Below are 8214 nucleotides of genomic sequence, written 5' to 3'. Positions count from 1 at the left end.
AAAAAAAAAAAAAGGCGGTGTAGTGATGCACGCCTGTATTCCCACCTATTGGGGAGGCTGAGGCACGAGAATCACTTGAACCAGGGAGGTAGAGGTTGCAGTGAGCCGATATCCTGCCACTGCACTCCAGCCTGGGTGACAGACTCTGTAAAAAAAAAAAAAAAAAAAAGTGAAAGACATACTGCCTAACTGCCTAACTCAAATAATTTGCAATATAGAATTAGTAGAAAAACTTTTTTTAGTATTTCAATTTGTGAAAGATAAAAATATGAATATATGATTTACTTTTATAGTTTGGAATTTTTTATGATATGCACAGCACGGGGTATTTGGAAGTCATGCATTTTTATATGTTTCTTGGGATTAGTTTTAGAGCATAAACATTCAATCACAGCACCAGGATTGAACAAAGGCAGAACTTTGAGGGGAGAATGGGATAAGTCATCATAGTGCCATTACTTTACAGATGAAATTGAATCATGGAGGAATGCCCTTGTCTGAGGAGTCATCACCACTAGGAAGCTGTGGAGCTGGGTTTTTACATTGTTTATTGAGCATATGGGTGAAAGAATAAAAAATTTAGGAAAAGAAAATAAGTTCTGCCCGTTGGCTCCTCAAGTGTGATTTGAACAAAAGGGCCAACATTTCAGTAATAAATGAACCTCTACTAACTGCTGAAATTAACAAAAAACATTGATTATTTTACATGCCCTTTCTCATTTATATTCAGCAACTTTGAACTTAGTAACAACATCTTACAAATAACCCTTGTGTACAGGGAGGACGTTTAAGGAGAGACATGAAAACTGAGGAGAGATTAGCTGAGATGCAGAATGGGTGAGCATTTCAGATGGAGGAAATAGCATGTGCAACAACTTGGAGGTGTGAGGAAATTGAGGTTTCTTGAGAGGTAAAGAGCAGGCGCCTGTGATCTCAGTAAGGAGAGGAAGCTGAAGCTGGAGAGGTGGGTGTGACCAGACCATTCAGGACCACAATCCACTAAAGAGGAAGAACGTGGTAAGATTCGCAGTTAAATGTGGTGCCACAGTGTATAAGGAATGAATGGGGCTGGGTGTGGTGGCTCTCGCCTGTAATCCCAGCACTTTGGGAGGCCTAGGTGGGTGGATCACGAGGTCAAGAAATCGAGACCATCCTAGCCAACATGGTTAAACCCTGTCTCTACTAAAAATACAAAAATTAGCCAGGTGTGGTGGCGTCCTTCTGTAGTCCCAGTTACTCAGGAGGCTGAGACAGGAGAATCGCTTGAACCTGGGAGGTGAAGGTTGCAGTGAGCCGAGATCGCACCACTGCATTCCAGCCTGGTGACAGAGCTAGACTCTATCTCAAAAAAGAATGGGCCAGGCGCCGTAGCTCACATTTGTAATCCCAGCACTTTGGGAGGCCGAAGTGGGAGGATTGCTTGAGCCCAGGTATTTGAGACCCGCCTGGGAAACATGGTGAAACCCCCATCTCTACAAAAAATAGAAATTAGCTAGGTGTTGTGGTATGAGCCTGTAGTCACAGCTGCTTGGGTGGTGAGGTGGGAGGATCACTTGGGCCCAGGAGTTCCAGGCTGCGGTGAGCTATGATTGCACCACTGCACTCCAGCCTGGGCAACAGAGAAAGACTCTCTCTCAAAAAAAAAAATAAAAAGAGGGGGACAAAATGGAGCAATCAGGAAACCAGCTAGGAACTGCTGGGGGACTTCAGGTGCATATTCTGAAGCCTGTAGTACAGTGGTGGGAGTTGAAGTGGTGGGGGATGAAGATAATTATGCGGATGCAGTAGGAATGTTGGAGATAGAATCAACAGCACACTTTCATTTAATTCCTACAAATAAGGAGATTGAGTTTGACTAGAAGCTGAGAAGGGAAATACTTTCACAGCCTTTCCTGTGACTAGGAGTGGCCATGGGATTCGATTCAGTTTTGGCCTATGGGGCTGTAAGGAAGACTTCTGGAAATGCTTTTTCTCCAGATAAAGGACAGAACCTTCTGAGAGAACATCTTTTGCCACACCCTTGATGCTTGCATTTAAGCACAGCATGAGGATGTGACACCTGGTGTGGCAGCAGCCAGTGAGGCAGCAGGCATAGGAATAGGAGACGCCATGCTAAGGATGATGGCATGGGAGTGTGGAAGTGTCTGGGTCCTCGATTACACCATCCATTCCCTAAAGGAACCCTGGAACCACCTACCTGTGGGCTTTTAGTTCAGTGAGATCGTACATATCCCTGTGGTTTAGCCACAGATTTAAACACAGTTTTCTGTGTCTTGCAGCCAAACCCATTCCTACTTGGTAGGGACTACTTTAGTTAGAGGAAGAGATGATATTGTCCAAAAGGGAAAAAAGGTAATATTGTCACATTTTTTGGACTAATATGAAAAGTTCTTCCCAGAAGGAGGATTTAGTGAAATGTTAAAGTGATGGGCAAGTTTTTAGAGGCAGAGAATGCATCTGTGAAATTTTGAGTTAAGGGAATGAGTAGATAAACGCATGTGTAGTGCATGGATGAGTAAACTGGAGGTAAGATCAACAGGTGAGGTTCATCAGATTATTTGAGCTATCAATGTAATTTGACTTTTAAACACAGCGTTAAACAATTAAGACTTATTTTTCTCCATTTTTGCATCTAGAACTGTTTTAATCTTGCCCACCAACACACACACACACACACACACACACACACACACACACACACACACACGGTTAGTATTACACATATAGTTGTGTTCTGTAACTATTGATCCAGGAATCATATTGTTTGGTTCTATAAGGAGGACATGGTCTGGCCCTACAGCTCTGTATTTTTTTTTTTTTTTTTTTTTTTTTTTGAGGCGGAGTCTTGCTCTGTTGCCGGGACTGGAGTGCAGTGGCCGGATCTCAGCTCACTGCAAGCTCCGCCTCCCAGGTTTACACCATTCTCCTGCCTCAGCCTCCCGAGTAGCTGGGACTACAGGCGCCCGCCACCTCGCCCGGCTAGTTTTTGTATTTTTTGGTAGAGACGGGGTTTCACCGTGTTAGCCAGGATGGTCTCGATCTCCTGACCTCGTGATCCACCCGTCTCGGCCTCCCAAAGTGCTGGGATTACAGGCTTGAGCCACCGCGCCCGGCCACAGCTCTGTATTTTTAAGCTAGACATCTTACATGATAGACGCATTTAAAAGTTGACTCATCTATTTAGTTAATAGTAGATGACTTTTAATGTTATAATATTGACATGCTTTAACTGGACAAAGCTTACATTTCTTAATTTATCTTGTCATTTTTCAAAAATGTGTTGATGATTTGGGTAAGGACACATTTTTTATTTTTCTTTTAAAAAATTAGCACAGGGTGTGGTGGCTCATGCCTGTAATCCCAGCACTTTGGGAGGCCGAGGCAGGCAGATCACCTGAGGTCGGAAGTTCAGGACCAGCCTGACCAACATGGAGAAATCCCATCTCTACTAAAAATACAAAACTAGCTGGTTGTGGTGGTGCATACCTGTAATCCCAGCTACTTGGGAGGCTGAGGCAGGAGAATCACTTGAACCTGGGAGGCAGAGGTTGTGGTGAGCCAAGATAGCACTATATATAGCACTCCAGCCTGGGCCACAGAGCAAAACTCTGTCTCAAAAAAAAAAAAAATTGCTTCTTTTAAAAAAATAAATTGAATCTTTAAGTGCAATAAATATTTATACTCAAAGACAATAGAGAATGAATTATTAGAGGGCAAGCATTACACTAGCAATTAAAATCAGATTTTTACAGGTTAACACGGCATCTGCTATCCTAGCAAATCTGGCATTGAATGGTAGGTTGAGAAATGTATTATCTTCCTTTTAAGCATCTGTATTGGGAACTAGGCAAAGAGAAAAACAGGATGAGAAATTTAAAGAAATATAGAAATCTAGCTAATCAAAATGAAGAAAATAAGAATCACCTATATTCTTTTCATTCAAGGATGGCCCTGGTTAATGTTTTGGTATTATTCCTTTTGAGCTTTTTGCCACTTATTTCATGTTTACTCTTCATTTTTTCCTTTCCCTGCCTTTCTTCATTCCTTTCTTCTGTGGACTCCTCCATCTTTTGGAAATTAGGCATGTATCTCTCCTGTCCTTTTCCTTTATAGTCATCAATGTATGAGTAGTTTATGATTTCTTTTTTTCTTTCTGTTTATATGCATCAGTGTTGTGGATTTAGAGAGTGGGGATTTTACCCATGCATGAAATTGGAATCCACTTTTTATAGCATCTCATCCTGTACCTTGTCAGGTTAACACAAATGCACATCTAGAGGTTCAAAAATGATAGTCACAAAACATTACTAATTATTTCAGTTCTACACATTTTCCCTGAGTGCTACTTGACCTTAGCAAGGCTGATTTATTCGCCCAGTGCCACCTTTCTCTGCAGTTCACCAGCTGACTCTTTCTGATCCCACTCCTAGTCCCTGTGTCTCACGAGCCCTTCCCTGAATCATAGGTCTGCAAGTCATCAGCCTCCCTGTTCACCCGTCTTAACAAATGGTCATCCAGTGTCTGTGATCAGTGCTGGGAATGAGGAACTCACTATCTGCTGAGTCAGCTGTTCCACAGAAGAGCATTGGGAGATATCTGTTGGTGCCTCTTTCTTAGAGTAACAGACCTCCTTGACCCTTCTCCATAGGAACTTATTGATATTTTTGTTTTCCTTTTGTTAGTTCAACTCCCAGATGTGTCTTCTATACTTATTGTCTCCATTTTCTCACCCTAACTCCAGTATGGCATCTGCACACCTCTCCCTCTAACATGGTTTCTCTAGGGTCCCTGGGCTTATAGGACATTTATCAGTCCTCATCTTTTTGACCTATCTGTAACATCAACACTGCTGGCTCTTCCTGAAAACATTCGCTGTTCTGTCTTTTCTTCTTTTTCTCTTTGCCTGCTGCTTTGTCTCCTTTCCCAGTCTATCCTCTCCTTTCGTGTCATATTATGAATAAAGCTAAGCTTTGGAGCTGTTACCATGAGACAGATACCATGGTAGATGCTCTCCATGTATTACCTCATATAATCCTCCTAGCAACCCCCAGCTATTTTACAGAGGATGTCAGTGGTACTCAGAGAGGGCAAAACAGCCTGTGGTTAGTAGAGCCAGGATTCAAAATCAGGCAGCCTGACTCCAGAGCTCAAGCTTCTCAACACTTCAGGATGTTAGAGTTCTTGAGGTTCAGTCCTAAGTCCTTTTCTGGTCATCATTGCTATGCCCATGGCTTCAGGTGGTATTTCTGTGAAGATGACTCTTGAATTTATATCTTTAGCTTGAGCTTCTCTGAATTCCAGGTCTAAGTATTTAACTAGTTCTTTGACATTTCTGCTTGACTGTCTTAAAGGCACATCAAGCTAAATAAGTTTAAAATAGGATGTCCCAACATTTTCTCCTTTTCTGCTATGTGCCCTTATTGCAGGTCTAAGTGACTGGTACCACATCTAGGCAGTAATGCAAACCAGAAACTAAGGTGTCTGTCTTGTCCATTTGGGCTGTTATAGCAAAACACCAAACACTGGCTGGTTTACCAACATCAGAAATTTGTTTCTCACAGTTCTGGAGGCTGGGAATTAAGATACCACCAGATTTGGTGTCGGGTGAAGACCCATGTTCTGATTCATAGATGGCTGTCTTCTTGCTTTGTCTTCACAAAGTGAAAAGGGTGAGGGAGCTCTTTGGGGTCTCCTTTATAAGGATACTAATCCCATTCATGAAGGCTCAGCTTTCATGATCTAATCTCCTCCCAAAGGCCTCGCCTCCAAATACCATTGCATTGGGGATTGGGTTTCAACGTAGGAATTTTGGGTGGACATAACCATTCAGTCTATAGCAGTGTCCTTCTTGGTTTCTCCCTCTGCTGAGTCTCACATCCAGTGTGTCCTAAAGCCTGTCAACTCTATTTCTTAAATGCTTCTTGCATCCAACTACCACCCTCCATTTCCGTTGCTGCTCTGTAATCTAAACTGTCATCTTCTCACAACAACCTAACTTGAAACTCTCTATCCACTTTTGCCCTGCTTCATCCTATATCTTATGGTACCCAGAGTAACCATATAACCTTATCTCCCTGCTTATAACCCCACAACGGTGTCCCCTTGCAAGTGGGATAAGAACTGACGTGACTCATAAAGTCCTATATAATTATATATGGCCTATATAACCTAATTCTTCAGCCCCACCTCATTCCTCTCTTCTCCTCCAGCCACACTGACCTCTGCCACCCTCAGTGAAACATTCCTTGACAATCTCCTCAACCCCACCCAAACCATATGGTACTTCCATAGCATAATTATTTAATGAAGATTGCTGTTCTTTATTCAGGGGTTTACATTTATTCTATTTTTGCTGTTTATTCCTTCTAGTATTTCATAGTTTCTATCTGAGAATACTTCTCTCTGAAATACATCCTTTAGATTTTCTTTAAGTGAGGATGGGCTGGTGGTGAGCTCTTTTTAGCTGTTTTCTGATATTTCATCCTAATTCTGGTATGATATTTTTGTTGTGTATAGAATTTTAGGTTGGCAGTTATTTTCTTTTAGTACATTGAATATACATTATTTCACTGTCTTTAGGCTTACATTATTTCTGCTGAGAGGTCAGCTGTTAATTTGTCCCTCTTTTGAAGGTGACTGGTACTTTCCCTCTGCTGCTATTAAGATGTTTTTTCTCCTTGCCTTGGGTTTTCTTTAGTATCACTGTAATGTGTCTAAGTATGGATTTCTTTTTATATTGTTCGGGATTATATGCTGCTTTTTTTTCTCTTCAGAATTTAAGACTTTATTTTCTTCTTCAATTTAAAGTAGAAGTACATTATAATGTAGATCAGTTTCTTTCGCAAAATTACAAATTTCGAGAATCTTCCACTTCTTTATACTTTCTTTAAAAAAAAAGACACAGGTGTCTTGCTGTGTTGCCCATCTGGTCTTGAACTACTGGCCTCAAGTAATCCTCCCACTTTGGCCTCTCAAAGTGTTGGGATTACAGGAATGAGCTACTGTACCTGGTCTACTTTTTAATATTTTTCATGTTTTTAAAAATACATATGTTGCAATTAGGATTAAGTTTGGCTATTAAAGTGTGACTTAAGAGAGTGGGTCATTTCTCTCACGTAAGAGAAGGCCAGAGGTAAGCAGTGGCAATGTCTTTTCTGCCTGAGCAGCGGCAGTAGTCACAGGTTTAAAATGGCATTGACACTCACAGGACCCAGTAAGCCTTGTGGCATCCAATCTGACACCCTGTTCACTTAACTTTGAAAGATACAGAACAACATGGCAGCATGAGGCTTATTTCAGCAGGAGGCTTTACTCTAGCCTGCCAAGTGTCAGCTCAAATATAAGGCAACAAGATCATCCAGTGGGTGCAGAAGCCACCTGGCTTAGAAGCTTCATGCTCCATGAGAACTAATACCTGTTGAGATAGCCCATGACTGTAATTTCCAGGAATCTTTGCAATAAAGAACACTACACTTAAGGAATCTCAAAACTCAGGGTTTTCAATGGGCACTTATAGTACATGTCAGAGTCCTCTTGGTCCAGATACAGTTTACCAATAAGGGATCATCTTTAATCATAAAGATGATCCAGTATTGCCTAGTATCACAGCTGACATTCCATTATTACCTTGTCTAGTAGGCTTCCAGAGAAATGATGATAAAGGCAAAGGCATTTTACCAGGGAAGAGAAAGGACTTTACTCAGAGCAGTCCAGGGCAGTGTCGCATAATCCGGACCCAATCTTCTATCCTGCTGCTCTGCCACTCAAGGGTTTATTTCCAAGGTTGCTTTAAAGTCCAAGAATCCTGCTGGAGTTCTAGCCACCACATCCATGGTCTAGCAGGAAGAAAGGGAAGATGAGTCTACCTGCTTCCTCTTAGGCCTTTAAGTTTAAGAAAACTTTCTGGAAGCATCACTCAACCCCTCTTATTTTTTTCTTGAGACAGGGTCTCACTCTGTTGCCCAGGCTGGAGTGCAGTGGTGTGATCACAGCTCACTGCAGCCTCAACCTCCCAGGCTCAAACAATCCTCCTACCTTAGCCTCCAGAATAGCTGGAACTACAGGCGTGCCCTACTATGCCTGGCTAATTTTTGTATTTTTTGTAGAGACAGGGTTTCGCCATGTTCCCTAAGCTGGTCTTGGACTTCTGAGCTCAAGTGATTTGCTCATCTTGACCTCACAAACTGTTGAGATTACAGGTGTGAGCCACTGGGT

The sequence above is a fragment of the Rhinopithecus roxellana genome, chromosome 6 (assembly GCF_007565055.1).
Source record: "Rhinopithecus roxellana isolate Shanxi Qingling chromosome 6, ASM756505v1, whole genome shotgun sequence".
Taxonomy (NCBI): domain Eukaryota; kingdom Metazoa; phylum Chordata; class Mammalia; order Primates; family Cercopithecidae; genus Rhinopithecus; species Rhinopithecus roxellana.
This window is presented reverse-complemented; position numbering follows the sequence as displayed.